General features: G+C 42.2%; 1 long non-coding RNA gene across 5 annotated transcripts in view; it reads right to left on the bottom strand.

Annotated features, from left to right (window-relative positions):
* Nucleotides 1-22,934, bottom strand: part of LOC139184511 (uncharacterized) — a 133,273-nt gene that overhangs the window by 14,793 nt on the left and 95,546 nt on the right. For all 5 annotated transcript variants that reach the window (XR_011568013.1, XR_011568011.1, XR_011568015.1 and 2 more), the window contains one exon: nucleotides 218-22,934. This exon is cut by the window's right edge. This is a non-coding gene — a long non-coding RNA (uncharacterized lncRNA). The remainder of the gene's footprint in view (nucleotides 1-217) is intronic.

Here is a 22,934-nt window from a genome sequence, read left to right as displayed (position 1 = left end):
CAGAACAAATTAATACACTATAAATCAACTATACTTCAATAAAATAAATTTAAAATAAAATAAAGAAGTCTTCATAAAAGAAGGTAAGTTGAAAGGGGAAAGGAGGAGCAAGGATGTTGGAGGCAAAGGTTGGAATCCTTTCAGCCGCATGTAATAGAAGCCACAACTCAAAAAAACTTGTGAATAAAGTAAGAGCAAATTAAATAAGGGCACTTACCTCAGATAATAAGCAGTTTAGAATTCGGGCATATTCGGCTTAATTCAGTGGCTCGACTATGTCACTGGGGACCCGGGTTCTTTCTATCATTTGGCTCAGCCATCCTCAGCTCATTGTTCCTTGTCTTCAGGTTTGAACTCTTACAGTGGCAAGATGGCTGCAGCAGCTCCAAGCATCACATTCGGACACAAAAATATTCAAAGACCTTGAGAGAACATTCTTTTCTTGTGTCTCCTTTTAAAAGTAAGGAAAACATTCCCAGAAGCACCACTCCTCACTTTACTTCTAACTCATTGGCCAGAATTCTGTCATTGGTAAGCAGAATGTAATTAACAAGGTCAATTCATACGAAGAGAGATTTACCTCCTGGGACTGAGATGAGGTCCAGTAGGTGACAGCTGGGTACCTAAACAAAATCGGTTCTGTCATAAGGCAAGGAATGTACTTTCAAGCAGTCCAAGCCAGGGAAGAAAGCCAGAGAAAGATGGTACTCCCTATTGGAGCATGGCTCCTTCTATAAAGTCACTACAGAGGAGCAAAACCCTTTCTGAAATGTTCCTTCAGGGCAGAAACCAGGGTGGAAACTGATTCTTCACAAGCCCATCCCTTGGACACTGTCCCAGGTACTGTATGATTTGAGGTACTGTATGATTTCTCAGTCATCTAGAAAGACTCAGTCCCTGGGTTCTTCCAGGATCCATCATTTCAAGTCAAAATGTCTGAGAGCTTTTAAGGGCAAGCATACAGTATATTTTGCTCCACAATTGAAAATAAAGATTCAGTAGTTTCAGAGACAGTTCTTATTAAGACCTGAACTCATTCTTCCGCACGTCTTTCAGAGCCATTAAATCCTCAGTGATGAGGCACTGGATGACAACTGCTTTCCCTGGATGCTATCTGACGTCACTGGTAGGAGCAATCCTGCACTTCCAAGCACTCTCTTCATTACTCTGATAGACATCATATTTAAGACTAATTCATTAGGATGATATTTCATATTACATTAGAGAATGCACTATATAATCCGAATGTGAAGGTGAAGAAAATTTCTCCTCCTCTCTCTTACCTGCTACTGCAAAATGAAAGGCCGCCATCGACCTGTAAAAGGCAACGACCTCATTCACTTTAATAACCTCTACCCTTTGCCCGTGGTGTGTGCACTCTAAACCAAGGCAGAAGAATTTATGGGACCACTTGGGTTCTAGTCCACCATCACCTTTAGCAACCTTAATTAATCTCTGAGGTAATCATTCCCATTTCTTAAAAATGGGCCAAGTTAATTGGCTTGAAGTTCACTTTAAAATTCTGTCTCCCTTCAGATGCTCTACAAGTTTCTGAAAAGAGCCCCTTAGCATGAAAATGAAGAGCTGAGGTTTCCCAGCTGGTGGAGATTTGCAAAGGACTCTAAAAGGTGATACATACTTAGATTTATTTTCTTTAGTTTTAGGTTAGTACAACTTTAAGAGACTAAGGATTGTTTAGAGTGGGGAAGGGTGCCATGGAGCCAGCCATCCGCACCTCTGCTGGTCAGATAGATGGAAAAGAGTTGTGGTTGACATGGCACAATGCCAAGAGCACCAGAAAATCCTTCCAAATTCTGTCTGCTCTAAAATGCAACAACTGTCTTCCATGTAGAAGAGTCATTTTCCCCAAAAAAGGAGCTAAGGTTCAAACATTGTTCACCAAGAGATATAAAATACTCCAATAATGTAAATTAACACTATGATGTAACAGACCATTGATGGGCTCTTTCAGGCAAACAGGTTTTCATTGTGGAAAGGGGGTATCTAGGAAGGAGAAAGGGCTCTCCAGTTGGTGCTAGTGGTAAAGAACCCACCTGCCTGCTAGGCAGGAGACATAAGAGACACGGGGTCAGGAAGATACCCCGGAGGAGGGCACGGCAACCCACTCCAGTATTCTTGCCTGGAGACAGAGACAGTACTCTTGCCTATCGACAGAGGAGCCTGGGGGGCTACAATCCATGAGGTTGCAAAGAGTCGGACACAACTGAAGTAACTTAGCACTCATGCACACCCAGGAAGGAGAAAAGGACACAAAAAATAAGAGTTGAAAGGAGATGACAAGTTTTCCTGAATCCACACCCCCACAAACCCCCACGTCAGCCTGACCTGTCCCTAGCAAGACTGAGACAGGTCAAGCAAAACCACTCTATTAAATAAAGCAAGAAGTCAGGGCTAAATCCTGTTTCATATTAAATGGAAACACTTTCTTGTAACACCTAAAGACACGGTGTTCTGGCATGGCCATGCTGCAGTGCTCATCTGTCTTCCCCCGCTGTTTTGACCTGTTGGTCCAGGCTGTTTCTGATCTATCAGAGGCCCACTGCCTTCTTCACACCCTCTGGGTCAAGGATGGAAAATTGGTTTCATCTTATGTCTCAACTCCAACAGCTTGGTAGTGACTCCTTGGAGTGTGTCAAGAATTGAACAAGGTCTGCAATTTTCTTTTTCTTGCAAGATAATAAGGTTGCCTACCACAGTTTTATGGAAGTTGGTAGAAAACATGACACTCCTGGGTCAGAGATGAAGGATCATTTATTACTCATTCAATGATTATAACCAAAGTATTGGCATTTTGCACCAGTTCCCCAAACCTCAATTTCCACAGCATGTTCATGTCAGGTGACCACTGCAGACATAATAGGTTGCATTACAGAAGAGGAACCCTGAACTTAGGGAAACCCAAATCTTTTATAATGAATTTAAGCATGCCTGCTCTTGGCTCTAGAGAGAGACAGTCTCTTCTCTACCTTCCAAGACTGTAAGCAAAATTGTCCTTTGCTTGGAAGGAGACATTGTATATTCCAAGGTTGGTCACCATACAAGCATCCTTGAAAAGACAGTCCAAAACAAAGGGTGGTGAGTGTCTTACTCAGGAGACATGAGAAATACAAGAGACCCATGGAGGATTGTCTCAAAACAATATCCTCATTTATACAATGTCTTATCTTCTGGAGAAGCTTCCCACTCTGTTGCCACTTCAGTCAATCAGATGAAATGAAGCTGATTCCAAATCCATTCCATTTGTCTCACACAGCATTTAATTAAGGCCAGTATCCAAAGGACTCCTAGAAACAGGCCTAGCCAGCTGAACAAATCCCATAAACCAGCAGGGTCTACCTTAGAGAACTGAGTGACTTTCTCTGTAAACTTTTGTGTTAACCTTTCAACTCTGGTCAAAATAAAGACCCATGGGGTCTCTTCCTCTTCTTATAAATACAACAATCCTATTAGATCAGGGCCATACCTTTATGCCTCATTTAACTTTTTATTACTTCTTTAAAGGCCCTGTATCAAACTCTCCTGCCCTATTGGTGGGAATCTAAACTGATACTAAAATATTTACTGTTTGGCCTTTTACAGAAAAGGTTTGCTGTTTCCTGTGCCACATCATTACCAGGATAATATCCCTAAAGATCTTGCCCAGTTTCAACAAAAAGGGCTAGGGAGATTTTTCGGGGGTGCTGGGGCTGGTCACAAGACTCTATCTAGATTTCTCTGGCTCAGTTTTTCATTCACCAATGGATCATCCTCATTAGCATTGTAAGCCCAAATCATAGGACAGAAAAAGCCCAAATACTAGTCAATGTCTCAACTATGGTTTCCCATAGCAATTTGTCTTTCTCAGGGAATTCTCCATAGAGGGCAAAAGCTCCCTTAAAGCAGCCAGAATCTACTGAAAAAATAGATAAATAAACTAACACAAACCCTGAGACCTTTAACCCTCGTCTCCAGCGGATCCGTCTGATGCACGGCCAGTAGAAGCTGAGCCCTAGGATCTCTACTATAGCCATTTTGCCTAATACACGGCAACCCTCCTCTCCCAGCGGCCAGCCAAAGTTTTTGTGATTTCTACCCATACCAGTCATAAACATTCCTCCTTTCTTACTCAGGGTAGATGTGTATCTCTGTAACTATTGTCTGAAATGAATGAAACCTCTCCCTACTCAAAACAAACCTTAGTACTAGCTGCTAAATAAGGTGGACTTGAGACTGACCACTGGCTTTGGTGACAAAGTCTTGGGGGAGAATTGGCACCATTCAGGCTGCTATCTTTGAATTTATTTCCTGGTACTTAGTCCACACCACTTCCCCAGTTTCTTCTCACTAAGGAAAAATAAAATGGAAGACTATTTACCACCCAGTTGCTCATACAATTTAAACGAGCATCTTTGCTACCAATTTCATGGACTTACTCAGATCCCACTCTAAAACCCACAGGTCTCTCATCTTTCCTCTTCCAGAAAACCATGTTTCTGGAGCATCCCATCCTCATCACCAACACTGTCAAAAAATAAGAGTGTCTAAGATTTTCTCCTACTTATAAGCTAACAAGTTAGCCTGACATGATCTTATAGATGCTGATAAAAGATAAGAGACTCCTGGGTCAGAGATAAAAGCCCATTTATTACTCACATCAATAGCAGCATCCAAAGCAAATCAGCATTTTTACACCAGTTCCTGGATCCCAATTTTTACCAGGTGATTTGAAGAGAGCCAGAGGACACCAGCGCATGCAATGAGATATGTTACAGAAGAACTCTGACCTTTAAAAATCTGAGTCTTCTATCGTTCCTAGCGTATCTTCCTTTTGCTCCTGAGGGAGACGCTGTCTCCATCTTCCAAGGCTGTTTGCTGCACAAACAATCTTGAAAAGATAGGTCAGAATAATGGGCAGCAAGTGCCTTGCTCAGAATATGTACAGGCACAAGACAAAGCCATAGAGAATTGTCTCCCAATAGATGCAAATTGAGAAGGATTTACAGCACCCAGCCTCGATCAGATGACCGATTAATGATTTCCGACACTGACCCTGGAGAAAGTACCTGCAGTGTTTATGCCACATATTGTATATTTGCATTTTAGTTACCAAAAAAGGTATAAATCTAAAAGAACTGTAAGAGAGTTCAGTGGTAATATGAAAAAATAAGTATATATGAAATCATGGGAAACTTGTGAATATTGTAAAGCACTGTAGAAGTTAAAGATTCTTTCATTCAATAAAAATATTAGTTCCTAATATACCAGTAAGAATGAGTTAATTCATTTGAAATTATAGTAAAAAAGATGACATTCAAAATAGCATTGAAAAATGTGAAATATCCAGGGGCAGAGTTAATAAGAAATATGCAGGACTAGATAAAAAGGGCCATAAATTTTCACTAAAGGGCATAAAAATTCGAATTGAATCAGCTGAGAAGCATCCTGTGTGCCAGGTAGAATTTGCTGTAGTAAAAATGTCAATTCTTCCCCAAAATTCATTTATACAGTTAATGGAATTCTTGTCCCAAAGATCTGGGGATTAGAGTTTGCAAAGGGAAAAGGTGATTATCCAGAGAAAATACTTGCTTTTGTCACATGAGTCCTAGATTGGTGAGTTGTTCTAATCATCATTAGTTGGTCATCCTAGCTACTATAGTTTGCCAAGTTTGCAAGCAATTTCTTGATCTACAAATCTCCACGACTTAGAGAGGGCATTAATACGATAGATTCCCTCAAGTTTTGCTTCCTCTTCTCACTAAAAGCAAGCTCTATAACTGCAGTCTCTGAATTCTTTTCTAAAAGGCCAAAGTGCAAAGTGCAAGTGCAGTCACCCAGTCATGTCCGATTCTTTGCGACCCCACAGACTGCAGCACGCCAGGCCTCCCTGCCCCTCACCATCTCCCGAAGTTTGCCCAAGTTCATGTCCATTGCATCAGTGATGCCATCCAGCCATCTAATACTCAGATGCCCTCTTCTCCTTCTGCCCTCCATCGTTCCCAGGATCAGGGACATTTCCAGTGAGTCAGCTGTTCGCATCAGCTTACCAAAATAATGAAGTTTCAACTTCAGCATCAGTCCTTCCAACGAGTATTCGGGGTTGATTTCCCTTAGGATTGACTAGTTTGATCTCCTTGCTGTCCAAGGGACTCTGTTCCTCTGCTGTCCAAGGAACCAGAGATCAAGTTGCCAACATTCACTGGATCATAGGGAAAGCTAGGGAATTTTGGAAAAAAACCTACCTCTGTTTCATCGACTACGCCAAAGTGCAAAGACAAAGCCCTCATTTTTAAAGTCTGCTCTGTTGGACCCTCCCATTGTACCCAGAGTCCCACAGTTGAGACCTCTGCAGCAGACCGTATTTATAATGAATAAGAGAGCAGTAGAAATGGAGTTAATTATAGGTCCAGCACCAATGAATCTCTCGCAGAGGTTCAGTGAGGGCCTATTGGTAGCTTCGCAGCATCCTCTGTTTTGATCTATAGTGCCAAATGAAATGCATCAGTAAAACTGTTCTGATGCCCAGTGCACACCCAACTCCTCGATAACTCCAGAACTGAGCTGGAAATGATCAAAGGAACATTGGAATCTCGTGGCTCTCCTATCCATAGGGTGTTGTCTTTTCTTCAATATCCTCTAATGCTAACATGGAAACTATTCCCACAACTAATTCCATGTCTGCTTGCATCTCCTATGCCTAACAGCTAATGCTGATCCAGGACCCAAGACAAGAGGAAAAAGCCCTGGAAAATGGTCAGATCATGGGGAATTGACTCTTTCCCCCACTCTACTCATGACAAAGCAGAAGAGAACATCCTCATCTTTTATAATGATCAGGAATGCATTTTCCTGCTCCCTGGTTTCTGTGGGTATTTCCTCAACTCACATTAAGTACAAACTTATCTATCTGTAGGAAGTTCCAACCCCCCTGCCAAAAAAGAATTCCACTTATGTGATATGGTTCCAGCTCTCATCATATTTATGCAGGATGGCTACATAATTTGTGGGGCCCTGTGCAAAATGAAAACACAGGACTGTTGTTCAAAAAATGTTAAGCATTTCAAAACAACCAGAACAGAACATTAAATCAAGTGTGGGCCCTTCTTAGCACGCAGCCTTGTGCAAATGCATAGGTTACACAACCAGGCAGCTGGTCCTGCAGTTATGTTTTAGCATCACCCAGGTTTCATTTCTTCAAGTTGACTCCTGTTTTCTGCAGCTTTTAAGAGGTTAAGCCTGGGCTTGTATCACCGGCAAGGTTGTAAACAAGAGGAACACTGACTCTCCAGATTGCTCCAATGTGAGTTTGAACCTGGGGTGAGTGATGTTGGGTGAGGGATAAGAATCTGTGTCCAATCCAATTATTGTTGAAACAGCAGGTAAGCAATAGTAGGTGGCTGCATTTACGGACCTATTGACCTGGCCCTTTCCAGATTTGCACTTCAGAGACTTGTCACACTGCCATGCAAGTAGGACTTAGAAAGGACAATCAGGCCATCCTGTAGGGCTTTCACTGGTTGGCCATGTGGCAGGAGGGCCCTAGAGGGAATTCTTGCTTCAGAGGAGAGTATCCCAGTTGACAATGAACAGATCCCATACAGCCAACAGACACATTTTGTTTGGCTCACTATATTTCTAAAACTGTAAAATTCTACCTTCAAATCTGGATTTCTATCTTTCATGAATGATCAGAAGAGCTAGAATCCCTGGACCCATATATCTGCCTGGCAACAACCAACTAGAGTTGATGAGTCACTGCCTTTTGAAGAGGCATACGTTCTCCAGGTCCCCACAGTTCCCACCCTTCCCTATAATTCTACGTCAACCTAATTAACATAAGCATCCTACCTGCCTGGCCCTGATCTTGAGTATATGACCTTCGTTCCTCATGGGCTCTTCCAAAACTCTGGGAAGCCACTAAGGACCCAGCCTCTACCGTGAATCAACAGTGGACTAAGTATAATTGTAGAATAATTTACTATAATTTCTATAGCCAACTATCAGTCTTATCGAGTGCCACATGAAGAGGTGTAAAGTACTATGAAGACGATGATGATGACAATGATAATGATGTTAATGGCAGTGGTTGCCACTGTTAAGCTCTTATCAGGCATAGTATAAAGACTGTACTGTATATTATAGTGTTTGCTCCTGATAAATGGTGTGGAACCCTGACATAGATGCCATCTGACTTGAGTGTCCACCTACTTTCACTCAACTTCAGCCATCAGATGTGACACTCCCTCCCCACACTGTACTAGGGCTCACCAAATCTGCCACACCAATAGGACACTATGTAATGCACTGCCTTAACAGCCAGGCCATCCGATTTCTGCCCCCTCCCCACCTGTCTGAATTACTGAGTCCCAGCAAACCAGAATCCTGAGTCCACTCAGTGGCTCACTGAGTGACCTCTTCATGATGGAATCTCAGAGTATTCCATCCATTGATTAGGGATCTACCCCTCCAAGCCAACCTATCTCAGGGTGTTGACCACAATGAGGGTGGGGTGGAGTGGGGGCACTACCAAGGAGAGATGAGGACACCATGGGAAGGATTTCTTCAAGAAGCATCCAGGAGCCACATCTGACTGGCATCCTCACCAGCCAACTTCCCAGCTTCCAGACCAGTGGGAGATTCTCCTTCTCCCCTGTGCTGCCTCCTCTCCATCTGTCCCAGGGCTGACCAGCTGTTGCCCAAAAGATATACTACCAGGTTGCATCCTGAGATGCTGCTCTGTCCCTTTAGGCTTCCTATGTGAGCTCCTTTCTTCAAAACCATAGGGCAACAAAAGTTCAAAGGGGCCCTCCCAGGCACTTAGCCTAGTAGTAAAGAGTACATCTCTATTTGGGGTACTAACCTGAGTTTGAGACCCTCACAGGAGGCTGTGTTTAGGAATACTTCTGCAAGATTCTTGCTCAAACACATACCCATGTTCTTCAAAACATCTGCTCTTTGAAGCTTTACGACTAGATGGACATGCTGAGTTCCTGGACAAAACAAGATTTGCTAGCTTCTGAGGCTACCGAGGCCACATCATGAGAAAGATTCTGTCTTCTTCAGGTGAGAACGTCTCCAGCATGGCTACAACTGAAGTAGGTTCCCAAAGCCCAAAATCTGCTCAACATCTGAGTAGACTCAAGGTCTTACCAGTTCCCACAGAGGGGATCAGACAACAAGAGACTGAATCGTGGAAACTGAAATCACCAGAGAGTGATTGATAGACTAATATCCCTTATTAGTTCCTGGCAGGAGGGTTCTCACTGAGAAAACTCACGCCAGTCATCAGCACTCAGGACGCCAAATTGCAAGTTCTCTGCTGGAAAGCAGAGAACATGAGCCGTGGCCACTGTTCTTTCAGAGAATTACTTTCCAGCACTGGTTGCTTGATGGATTGCCCTTCCTCACTGGAGTCTGAAGAATCAGTACAGGGCATCTGAAGTCAGATCACGCTCTCCCCAGGCAGCATTAGAGGAAATCTTTCAAAGTCTTAGTCTCCTGTGTTCCTTTCTCAATATTCCTTATCAGTTTCCTTATCTTTCAAAAGCCACTGCCATTATGTGATCTCATGTTACAATTTCCCAGATTACTGCTTGTTATACATTAGCTACATTTGTGATGGCTGCTTCCCAGAACTTGAGCAAGGAAAGCCATCTACCAATCACCATGACTCATGACTTACTGCTCCAAGCCATCATGTTTTCGTTCTTATAGCTTCAGTTTCCCAGAATGGCAGTGCTTAACCTTATTATCCAAAAGAGGTAGCTAGAAGGTAATGGAAAGAGACTGGGAACCAGAATTGGAAGACCTGGTAAGACAATTTTCCTTGAAAAAGTTCTGTGTCCACAGTTGTAAATGGACATAAAAATGTCTGGCATGCCTAGCTTATTATCAAATGAAAAAACTCTTTGTAAAAGAAATATGCTAGATAAATGCTGGGGAGGCTCAATGGATTCCAGGTCTAGCACACAGACTCTGGGGCCCTGGTTCATATCACTATCTTTTACTGCTCTCTCAAGCCTTGCCAGCAACAAAGCATGAACTTCACAGCCAGCCCACACCATAGTCGTTAAGAGGGCCAGAGAGAGGCAGGGATGGAAGAGGGGGCATAGAGGACATACAAAGTAAAACAGCAAGCCCAGGGCTAACACATTCTCCAGTCATGATCTTTTGAGAGATGCAGGTCTCAGCTAGCAACCCAAGACACAAACAGAAACTAAGAGAAGACCATGGGATGTTGGCATCTGGACCCCTATCCAGGCTCTTGAGCCAGACATGCTGGAGTGCTAAGTCAAGTGGGCCTTAGGAAGTATTATTATGAACAAAGCTAGCAGAGGTGATGAAATTACAGCTGAACTATTTCAAGTCCTAAAAGATGATGCTGTTAAAGTGCTGCACTGTATATGGCAGCAAATTTGGAAAACTCAGCAGTGGCCACAGGACTGGAAAAGGTCAGTTTTCATTCCAATTCCAAAGAAAAGCAATGCCAAAGAATGTTCAAACTACTATACAATTGTATTAATTTCCTATGCTAGCAAGGTCATGCTCAAAATCCTTCCAGCTAGGCTTCAACAGTATGTGAACCAAGAACTTCCAGATGTACAAGCTGGATTTAGAAAAGGCAAAGGAACCAGAAATCAAATTGCCAGCATTCACTGGATCACAGAAAAAGCAAGGGAATTCCAAAAAGATTATCTATTCTTGCATCATTGACTTCGCTAAAGCCTTTGACTGTGTGGATCACAATGAACTGTGGAAAATTCTTAAAGAGACGGGAATGCCAGACCACCTTATCTGTCTCCAAAGAAACCTGGGTGCAGGACAAAAAGCAACAGTTAGAACCAGACATGGAACAATGGACTGGTTGAAAACTGGGAAAGGAGTACATCAAGGCTATATACTGTCACCCTGCTTATTTAATTTACATGCAGAGTACATCATGTGAAATACCGGGCTGGATGAACCACAAGCTGGTATTAAGATAGCTGGGAGAAATATCAAAAACTTCAGACATGCAGATGATACCACCCTAATGGCAGAAAGCGAAAAGGAACTAAAGAATCTTTTGATGAAGGTGAAAGAGGAGAGTGAAAAGCTGGTTTAAAACTCAACACTAAAAAAAACTGAGATCATGGTGTCCGGTCCCATGACTTTATGGCAAATAGACAGGGAAAAATTAGAAGCAGTGATAGATTTTATTTTCTTGGGCTCCAAAATCACTGCAGACAGTGACTGCAGCAATGAAATTAAAAACTATGCTTTTTCTAGTACAGATGTGAGAGTTGGACCATAAGGAAGGCTGAGCACTGAAGAATTGATGCTTTCGAATTGTGGTGCTGGAGAAGACCCTTGAGAGTCCCTTTGTCAGCAAGGAGATCAAACCAGTCAATCATAAATGCTGTATGTGTTTAGTCACTCAGTCATGTCCAACTCTGACCCCAAGGACTACAGCCTACCAGGCTCCTCTGTCCATGGGGATTCTCCAGGAAAGAATATTGGAGTGGGTTGCCATGCCCTCCTCCAGGGGATCTTTCTAACCCAGGGATTGAACCCAAGGCTCCTGCATTGCAGAGGGAGTCTTCACGATCTAAGCCACCAGGGAAGCCCTAGAATACTGGATTGAGTAGCCTATCCCTTCTCCAGGGGAAATTTCAGACCCAGAAATCAAACCAGGGTCTCCGGCATTGCAGGATGATGCTTTACCAGCTGAGCTACCAGGGAATCCTAAAGGTAATCAACCCTGAATATTCATTGGAAGGGCTGATGCTGAAGCTGAAGCTCTAATACTTGGCCACCTTATGCGAAAAGCTGACTTACTGGAAAAGGCCCTGATGCTGGGAAAGATTGAAGGCAGGAGCAGAAGGCGGTGACAGAAGATGAGATAATTGGATGTCATCACCGATTCAATGGACATGAATTTGAGCAAACTCAGGGAGATAGTGAAGGACAGGGAAGCCTGGCATGCTGCAGCCCATGGGGTCATAAAGAGTCAGACACGACTTAGCGACTGAACAGCAATAGTGTGAAGCTCCTGATCGACAGTAGATGCTCAATAGACGGTGGCTTCCTGCCTTACAAGGCAACATTCACAGGCAGCCCTCCCTGTTTTAGTCAGAACTAAAGTCACCATCCCAGGATCACAAAGCCAAGCATTTGAATTCCTACAGGCTTCTTTAACAGACTTCAACATCTATTGTTTATAGCAACAATGAACACTAAAATGGCAGGCAAAACCTTGCGGGAGGATGGGTGGGTTCACTTTTCCGGAGACGAGGTCCATAGCTTTTAAAATTACCCATCAAAATGTCCAGAATCTGTGCTACAAAGAATGTCCCTTCCAAAAAGCAAATACAGCTCCAGCCAAGGAAGGTGTGGACCTTTCTCTCCAAACTTGAGGCTCTGCCATAGAGAGGGCACCCAGCGGGTTCTGTTTAATTATCTGGTCTCTATGCTTTGCAAATTTCTTTAGACAAATATAATTATGGTGAGAGTTCAGAGCTGGGTTTTTTTTTTAATACTTTTTGTTAATTTTGAGATAATTATTTATTCAAACACAGTAGCAAGAAATAATATAGGGACTTCTCTAATGGTCCAGTGGCTGAGAATCGTGTTCCCATTGGCGGGGGGTTGGGAGTGGCGAGTTCAATTTCTAGTCTGGGAACCAGATTCCACATGCTGCAACTAAGACTTGTTGCAGACAAGTAAATATTTTTAAAAAGAAATAATACAGAGCCCTCTCTTTTACCCTTCACCCAGTTTTCCCAAAGGTCACATCTTACAAAACAACAATACAATAACACAGCGAAAATACTGACGTCACACAGTTGAGGTACTTAACATTTCATCCCCGAAAGGCTCCCTCATGATACCCTTTTAAATCCACTCCCACTTCCCTCCTAATTTCAACTCCTAATTGGGAGCTGGTTTTGGTTGGCTTGCTTTCATTGGGTTGTTGCTGTTGTTTTCCAACCTCATGCAGTGATGGGTGGGCTATAAGGACACAGTCATTTATCCAGCAGAGAACAGACGATAGGCATGCACCCACAGACACACCAAACTCCCTCTTAGAATACAACGCTGCTCCCAATTAGAGCAATGTGCTTTGGACAAATGGGAAATTGAGGTTTGGGGTTAAATAACCTGAATCCAAAGACTCCTACCACTAATTACCAGTAGTGCCAGGTACTCTCCCTGCAATATTTCTAATCCTCACAACAGCCCTATAAGGCAGGTATGACTCTCTCATCATCAAGGCAGCTGAGACTCAGAGGATTAATAACCTGCCAAAGAGGATTTGAATCCCAGTCACTTTCAACTGAGATTAAGGGAAATTTTATTAAAAACCAGTAAACACACAGAGTGTTGAGTAAGACATTTAAGGATAAAACAGAAACCAGAAAAGTATGTAAAAGGGAAAAAAATAAGAGGTGGACGTTTTATAGAGCCTTAAGACAAGAAGGAGAAAGCCTTTTTCCAATTACTGTTGCTACATCATAAAGCAAACCAAATTTAGCAGAATAGAGCAGCAACCACTTTATTATGCTCACAGTACTTGTGGGCCAGAAATCTGGAAAGGGCACAGCAGAGGTGGCTTGTCTGTGCCCCAGCATGTCTGGGCCCTCCACTGGGAAGGCTTGCAGGCTGGAGGTGACTCAGTGGCTGGGGTCTAGAACCATCTACAGGCACTTTCACTCATGTCTGGTGTGGATGCTGGCTGCAACCTGGGATCGCAGCTGGATCTGTCAACCGGAGCACCTATACACATCTACCCACATGACCTGGGCTTCCTCATGGCGTGGTGGTCTCAAGGGGGCTGACAGTTTTACATGGCAGCCCAGGGCCTCAAAAGCAGATTCCCAATGGCCAAGACAGGAACTGCAATGTCTGTTTTGGTTTTAACCTCAGAGATCACACAATGTCATTTCTGGTACATTCCATCTGTTAGAAGCGAGTCATAGCCATTTAAAATAAAAACCACAGCCTTCTATCCAGTTTCTAGGCTGTAAGATAGATGACTTGGAAAGAAAAGTGATCTGGATAGGATTTTGACAGTTTCAAATCTACCAAGGTCCTGGGTGGAGGATGAAGTTAGGGATGGGAGATAACGGCAAGAGGATGACAAACATATGTAATTTAAAAAAAATTTTAGAGTGTTGATTTAGAAGATCAGAGTATAATAAGTTCTGCATAAATGGGGTTCACTTATTCCAAATCAGGCTTCCTCAGCAATTTAATCATGTAAACAAAATTCAGGGTCAAGGAGGGTTTGTCTACAACCTACTTAGGAAAAACTGTTCTTAAGAACTTTAGCACTTTAATCACTTTAATTGTTTGCATGCCAATTAATTGGCACTGCTAATTATAAATGAGTTATCTGTTCATTAAAGCAGGCTTAGATGAACGTCAGCTTAAAAGCACTTAGCAGTTAGTATATATTGCTGTGTTATCTGCAAGTAAAAACCGCATCCCTTTAAAAATGTCTATATTATAAGCAAGAAAGTCTGTAATTTATTTTTCACAAATTCTGAGTCATTCCACTATGGTGATATAATAAGATCTTAGTAAATAAGACTTGATAAGAAAGGCAAAGAGAAGAATAAAAGACATTCCAGAGACTGAGGCAAAAACAAAACCATGGGGGGAATGTTTGGGGCTGTGTTTCTAATTTAAGGGTAAAGGTGTGAAGAGTAAAGAGAGAGAGGATTTTTAAAATACTTGAAAAGACAAAGGAAGCCAAGTGGTGGTGGGAGGCCTTAACAGTGGCTCTAGGGTCCCTGTAGTGATTAGTATTTGAAAGAGGCAGTCGTTTCCTGGTTCTCTATTGCTAGGTAACAAATTACCCCAAAACCGAGTGGCCTAAAACAATCTTCTTATTCTCTTCTTTTTCGATGCTGTGACTGAGAAATACAGTGAGAGTGAGCTTGGCTATCCTCCTCAGGTCCACATATTTTCAGCTGGAACAGCTGGAACAGAATCACTTACTTAGAAGACAGTTACTTCACTCACATGGGTGGCCCCTCTGTGCTCCTTGGCCTCGCTCTACATGGAGTTTCACCCCTACAGGACTTCTCCATGGACCTGGTCTGAACTTCTCACAACATGGTGACCTCCACCTTGCATGGTCCTTAAACTCTAGATCTAGAACTGGGGTAGCATCTTTTATGCCCTCTCTTTTGGTCAAGGCTATCACAAACCAGCCCAGATTCAAGGGGAAGGAGAAGGACTTCACCTCTTACTGTGAGGATTTGTCAAAAAGTTGCAGCCAATTTTTCATCCTCTACAAGTCCACCCATGACTCTGAATGAAGCAATATAATACTTAAAATAGAGGAGAAAAAGAATAAAGGAGTTCTCACCTGATAGCCTTTTGTTTTCTTTTGTGTTAACAGTTCAAACCTCTTTTTTTACTTAGAAAATAAAGTTAAAATAGTATAAGTGCTGACACCCTAAGCATTTATATCCATCAATAAGAAGACAAGCAGTGATCTTTGGAAGGAAGTTATGTCTTCTCCGTCTTAAAAGTTTGCTTTGAATATGGTCTCAGTGCGAACAATCCCCCTTATATGACGCAGAGTTAGTCTCTTTCCTCCCTATGTTCCGTAGACGTGGATACCCACCTTCAGTCCTCTGCCCTTTCTTCTGCTTTTTCTGCCCTCTTCCTAGATAGATGGTCTGATTCCCTCCCACTTTCAGCCGTCAGCCACCAAACATTACTACTAAACACTATCCCTAAATATGTGAAGCCAGTTTACCAACTACTCACAAAGTCTGTCCAGCCCTTTGACTTTGAATCTTCTCACCCTCATTTTCCTTGTTGGCCTGACTACATGTCCTAGAGTGCTACGTTGAGAGTGGAGTTGTTCTCCCTCCGTTCCTCCTAATACATACCTTTAGCACATTAGTCATGAGGTCGCATTAGCTCCTAACTTCTCCTGCAACTGCCTCATCCCCTCCTATTTCCACTGCCCTTGTCACCAAGTTCCTCCCTGCATTCTACATCCCCTTCTCAAAATCCTGCCAAATTAATGCTTCTTCCAATTTAGAAATCACATATTACGTTTCTTTTTTTTTACTTTATTTTATTTAACTTTACAATATTAGTATTACCCTTAACTTTTTAACATGCTTACTTAAAAGTTAATTAGTATACCAACCCTCCTTCTGACTAATGAAAGGCCTTAAATGCCTTGAATTTCCGATCACCTCCCTCTCTTCTTACATGTTATTTCTGTCCAGTAATCTACCTTGATGATGCTTTCATATTCTCTTTACCAATATCACTGTTTATTTATTCAGTCAATGAACATTTAGGTTTATTCACATACTTAACAATTATTTGTTGATTATTACTTCTTGGGTCCAATTTCATTATTCACAAAGTGCATCCTTTTTATACCAGTGGTTCTCAAACTTGATACACACCAGAATCATGTAGGAATAGTTTGAAAATTCCAGTTCCCAGTGTGTGCCACAGAACAATGACCTATAAATCCTTGAGGGTATAAGACAGGTATTACTACTTCATAAGTCTCTCCTAATGATGCTAATATGCAGCCAGATTGAGCACCTTATCTTAAAAAATCCTTTAGCAAAGTTTTCTTAAGAGTAAATAACCTCTGCTTTTGTCTGGAAATCTATATAAAGACATCCACCTTCATTATGGAATTATTAAGCTGAACATAAAATTCTAAATAAAGAGTTACTTTCATTTAACACACAGAATACCTTATTCCACTGTCTTCTGGTTTCTATAGTCCCTATAGTGAGGCCTGCAGTCAGTCTAGTTTTCTTCTTTAGTGGGTAATCTTTATTATTTTTATGACTGCTTTTACCATTTTCTCTTTGTCTTTGAGGTATTCAAATTTCATCAATATATATCTGAATAGGAAATTAGTTTACTAAAAAATATAAATGTTTTGGAATTTTCTGTATTTCCTAAGTCTGAAAATTCGTGTCTTTCATCATTTTAGAAAATTCTCAGGGCATTATTTCTTCTAATATTGTTTCTCCCTCAGAATTTCTATTATATTCTTAAAAAATTCTACATTATGCTTCTCAGTCTTTCTCACTCTACTCTCCATCTCTTTATCTTTCTTTCATATTTTCCTTCTTTTTATCTCTCTTCAAATATCTTCCAATTCACTTGTTCACTCTTCATCCCTGCCTAATCTGTACTTACCTTGTCTTTTGAATTTTTATATGCAATTATTTTATGTGTTAACCTCCAGAAGTCCTATTCTATTCTTTACAAAACTGTCTGATAATTATATAGGTACTATTTATTTATTATATTTTTATTTCTTTTTTGTGTGTGTTTAGTCAATTTAAATAACTTCATTTAGAGAATGCATCCAATAATTCTGTTACCTGAAATTTTAGGGACTTAATTCTTTTGTCCCTTGTAGTGAGTTTTCCACTTGTGGTGGACTGGTTCCCCATGTATGTTGTCATATTGAATCATAATCTTGAGTTTGGCAGGGCTTTAGCTGTAGGAATCTTGTGCAATCTGGACTGAAATGCTGTCCTTCCAGAATGGTGCCCCTTAGGTTTTACTAGTGTGACATCAATTTCATGTTAACATTTTTGCTTGGATTCCCTGGATCATGCAGGTAAGGATAATAGGATGGCCTTATGAATTCTCATGAGATATTTTTTCCCTAGGCAAAACAAACCAAGTATTCCTACAAGTTTTTTCTTATTTATTTTTGCTTATTTTTGACTGTGCAGGGTCTCCACTGCTGCACGCGGGCTTTCTGTAGTTGCAGTGAGCAGAGGCTACTCTCCAGTTGCCGTGCACAGGCTTCTCACTGAGGTGGCTTCTGCGTGCTTCAGCAGTTGCCATGTGTGTGCTTAGCTGCCCTGCAGCACGTGGAATCTTCCCAGATCCGTGATCAAACCTGTGTCCCCTCCATTGGAGTGTGTGTGGGCACAGTCCCTCAGTTGTGTCCAACTCTTTTGCGACCTGCCACGCTCCTCTGTCCAAGAATACTGGAGTGGGTTGCCTTGGCAGGCAGATTCTTAACCACTGAACCACCAAGGAAATCCTCTGTAAGTTTTTTATTTCGCTTTCTTGCGTTTTTTATTTTGCTTTGCCAGTAAGTGAGTATTTTCAACCACCATTTCACTGAGAGTGTAGCCCTTTGCAGGCTTTGAACAGGGGACAGGGGTCTCAGTTCAAACATCCTGCTATAGGAACGTCCAAGGCCTTAATTCCTGTGGTCTTTATTTATTTTTTTTTAAACTTTATATAATTGTATTAGTTTTGCCAAATATCAAAATGAATCCATCACAGGTATACATGTGCTCCCCATCCTGAACCCTCCTCCCTCCTCCCTCCCCATACCATCCCTCTGGGTCGTCCCAGTGCACTAGCCCCAAGCATCCAGTATTGTGCATTGAACCTGTGGTCTTTAAACTGAAGTCATCTGCTTACTAACAACACATCCCACGGCAGCTGACGTGAGTGCCTACATGCCTCTCTGATTTTCAGTTTTATTTTCATGTTTTGGTCTATGAGTCTTTTCTTTCCTAACCTGCTATGCATTTAAAAGAATGTTTGTTTCATTTTATTCACTTTCCTAGTTTTGTTGTTGTCAGAAGAGGCTTTTCAAGGCAATTAGCTCACCATCTTGCTATAAATGGAAATCCCCACGCATATTCCGTCTAACTTCTGGAAGGAATGGATTGTAATTTGCACTGTTGCTCATATTATTGGACATGAATCTTATTAATTGATACTAGTTAAATAAATGAGTAAGGATATTATTTATTTACAAAGTATTTCTCTTTTTTTTTTAAGAATCTATCAAAGAATAAATTTTAATCTTGACTCCAAAGGTTCTTTTCAAACTCAATTAAATACTGACAGATTTATCTGAAAGGGAAATTGTGAACTTTCTTCTTGCCCTTTATTCTTTAACAATCAAACAAGGCATCTATAGGACCAATGTGGTAAAGTCACTCTCAAAGTTAAAGCAACCTAGGAAATGACCTTTGAGCATACATTCTATTCTAGTCTTAAAACTCATAAAACCAGGGTAGGGTTTTTGTATATTTTGTTAATAAGCCGTGATTAATAGCTCTGCGCAGCTGGATGTCATCACTGACTCGATGGACATGAGTTTGTGTGAACTCCGGGAGTTGGTGATGGACAGGGAGGCCTGGCATGCTGCGATTCATGGGGTCGCAAAGAGTCGGACACGACTGAGCGACTGAACTGAACTGAATGCTGCTCCTAAGTCACTTCAGTCGTATCTGACTATGTATGGCCCAAGAGATGGCAGCTCACCAGGCTCCCCCGTCCCTGGGATTCTCCAGGCAAGAACACTGGAGTGGGTTGCCATTTCCTTCTCCAATGTATGAAAGTGAAAAGTGAAAGTGAAGTCGCTCAGTCATATCCGACTCTTAGCGACCCCATGGACTTCAGCCTACCAGGCTCCTCCATCCATGGGATTTTCTAGGCAAGAGTACTGGAGTGGGGTGCCATTGCCTTCTCCAACTGAACTGAATAGCTCTGCGAAAATTTAACCTAATATTGCTGATGGTGAGACATAAACCTGGATGGACTTAATTGCCTTCTATTTCATAATTCATTTAATGAAACATCAGAGGTACAAATAAAATTTAAGGGAAAAAGTAGTGATGTGAGCAAAACTGAAGTCCTTCTAATAAAAACATGTAATACATTTCAACCTGGCCTATTGGAAGAAAAGGAAAATATTCTAGTTAGTCAAAGCCTTCTTTGAATTATTGATAGCTCCCTCTTCCCCTATTCCTCTCCCATATCTTCCCTTTTTGCATAACTTCCCTGGTGGCTCAGAGGTTAAAGCGTCTGCACCCAATGCGAGAGACAGATCCCTGGGTCAGGAAGATCCCCTGGAGAAGGGAAATGGTAACCCACTCCAGTATTCTTGCCTGGAGAATCCCACAGACGGAGAAGCCTGGTAGGCTACAGCCCACGGGGTCGCAAAGAGTCAGACATGACTGAGCAACTTCACTATACACTATCTTCAACTTCAAATTCTATAGGGTTTCCCCATTTTTCCCCCTCTGTTACCAAAAAAAAAAAAAAATGCTAGCCTCAGCAGAGAGTTAATAGCAAAGATTAATTGTTACAGGAGTTGTGGAATTTTACCCAACAGAACCCACACAAAATCATGGCACAGTGAATTCCCTATCTCTCTCTTTGCCCCTCCAACCAAACCCTCAGCTCTATGAGAGAGGAAGCCAAGTTCTCATGTCTCTTGTAGTTCCCTGTGCCTCACCCAGGACTTGGTTCAAGCTCCAGTCTAGAGAACACTCAATGATAATGATCGTCGTGGTCGTAATCATTATCATCAAAACTCCTGCCACCTATTGAGCACAAGCTTTTCAGAGTCAGTTTTGAGTCCACAGAATAATCCTCAGAAGGAAGAGGAGGAGGACGAATATCTTTTTTTAACTTGGGAAAGCTGAGTTTCAGAGAGAATAAGTAATTTGATCAAAGTCACACAGAGCATAAATAGTGGCTTATATAGCATCTTTGTAAAATATCCTGGACAGATAAATTTTATACAGCATTCCCCACGGAATAGGCAAATTGCAAAAAAGTACCCTTCCCCTGTTTTTCTATGCCAAAGCCTTTGACTGTGTGGATCACAATAAACTGTGGAAAATTCTTCAAGAAATGGGAATACCAGACCACCTGATCTGCCTCTTGAGAAATTTGTATGCAGGTCAGGAAGCAACAGTTAGAACTGGACATGGAACAACAGACTGGTTCCAAATAGGAAAAGGAGTTCGTCAAGGCTGTATATTGTCACCCTGCTTATTTAACTTATATGCAGAGTACATCATGAGAAACGCTGGACTGGAAGAAACACAAGCTGGAATCAAGATTGCTGGAAGAAATATCAATAACCTCAGATATGCAGATGACACCACCCTTATGGCAGAAAGTGAAGAGGAACTCAAAAGTCTCTTGATGAAAGTGAAAGAGGAGAGTGAAAAAGTTGGCTTAAAGTTCAACATTCAGAAAACGAAGATCATGGCATCCGGTCCCACCACTTCATGGGAAATAGATGGGGAAACAGTGGAAACTGTGTCAGACTTTATTTTTCTGGGCTCCAAGATCACTACAGATGGTGACTGCAGCCATGAAATTAAAAGACGCTTACTCCTTGGAAGGAAAGTTATGACCAACCTAGATAGTGTATTCAAAAGCAGAGACATTACTTTGCCAACAAAGGTCCATCTAGTCAAGGCTATGGTTTTTCCTGTGGTCATGTATGGATGTGAGAGTTGGACTGTGAAGAAGGCTGAGCACCAAAGAATTGATGCTTTTGAGCTGTGGTGTTGGAGAAGACTCTTGAGAGTCCCTTGGTCTGCAAGGAGATCCAACCAGTCCATTCTGAAGGAGATCAGCCCTGGGATTTTTTTGGAAGGAATGATGCTAAAGCTGAAACTTCAGTACTTTGGCCATCTCATGCTAAAAGTTGACTCATTGGAAAAGACTCTGATGCTGGGAGGGATTGGGGGCAGGAGGAGAAGGGGACGACAGAGAATGAGATGGCTGGATGGCATCACTGACTCGATGGATGTGAGTTTCAGTGAACTCCTGGAGTTGGTGATGGACAGGGAGGCCTGGCGTGCTGTGATTCATGGGGTCGCAAAGAGTTGGACACGACTGAGCAACTGATCTGATCTGATCTGACCCTTCCCCTGAGTGGATGAAGCCCTGTGAGCACACAGCTTGGTCAGGGGGCACTGGTGAGATGTCAACCTTCACCTGTCTGCACAGTGGGGACACTCTGGGCAGTATACAAGCTGCACAATCCTATGTTCAAACCTACAAGTCTTTGATTTCAAACCCCATGACATGCGTGGTCTTTCCAGCCTCATTGGTCAGTGATGATGATTCATGACCCCTCCATGCTTGGTACTAAAATAGGAAGGATGATTCTTGCTTCCTCTCTGCTGCTGCTGCTAAGTCGCTTCAGTCGTGTCCGATTCTGTGTGACCCCACAGACCGCAGCCCACCAGGCTCCCCCATCCCTGGGATTCTCTAGGCAAGAACACTGGAGTGAGTTGCCATTTCCTTCTCCAATGCATGAAAGTGAAAAGTGAAAGTGAAGTCACTCAGTCGTGTCCGACTCCTAGCGACCCCATGGACTGCAGCCTACCAGGTTCCTCCGTATATGGGATTTTCCAGGCAAGAGTACTGGAGTGGGGTGCCATTGCCTTCTCCGTGCTTCCTCTCAGTTATCTCCAAAGAATTTGAATTTTTTCCAGGAGGATAATTTGAATTGCCTGACCTTTGGATTAAGACGCTCCTCTCTGCTCATCCATCCACGCCAGCAGGTTAAGAGGACTCCTAGTGCTCCTTCTCCCTGATCCTTGGGTCTTTTGGTGACTGGTGATCAGTAAGGAAACATGGATGGTACCACACCAGCCTTCGCCACCATATAAGTTTTCACAGCATTATTACAATGAAGCAAACCACGCCTCCCACCTCTCTAGCACAAACAGTGGCAACATGGCTGCAGAACTCCAGCCCTAAACAAGCACTTGCTAACGGAAACCCCGACAAATCACAAAGCATAAGCAGCAATAGCAGGCACCAGGGTAATAATTTATTTTTAATGCCATGCTGTCTTTAACAGTGCAATTTCCTCCAGGGTGTTTGCTTTGAGATTGCAAGATAATTACATCTCAGAAACCAGGCTAATTACAGTTAACAGCCTGAAAACTAAAAGAATCCTTCCCTCCACCCCCAGCTTCTTTTTTCCACTAGAATACTACACAAATTCCAGTTAAAACGTGCAGCATCATTTAGGAAACCAATTTGACTATGGCTTAGAGGTTCATTTTCCCCTCCTTACAGCACAGGTATAACTCACACTGATGTGTATCAGAGGGACCTGCGTAACACAGCCTCAGTGATTAGAATAAATAATAGCA

Source organism: Bos indicus, chromosome 1 (assembly GCF_029378745.1).
Source record: "Bos indicus isolate NIAB-ARS_2022 breed Sahiwal x Tharparkar chromosome 1, NIAB-ARS_B.indTharparkar_mat_pri_1.0, whole genome shotgun sequence".
Taxonomy (NCBI): Eukaryota; Metazoa; Chordata; class Mammalia; order Artiodactyla; family Bovidae; genus Bos; species Bos indicus.
Note: the sequence above shows the minus strand (reverse complement) of the source record. Positions and strands in the feature narration are given on the sequence as shown.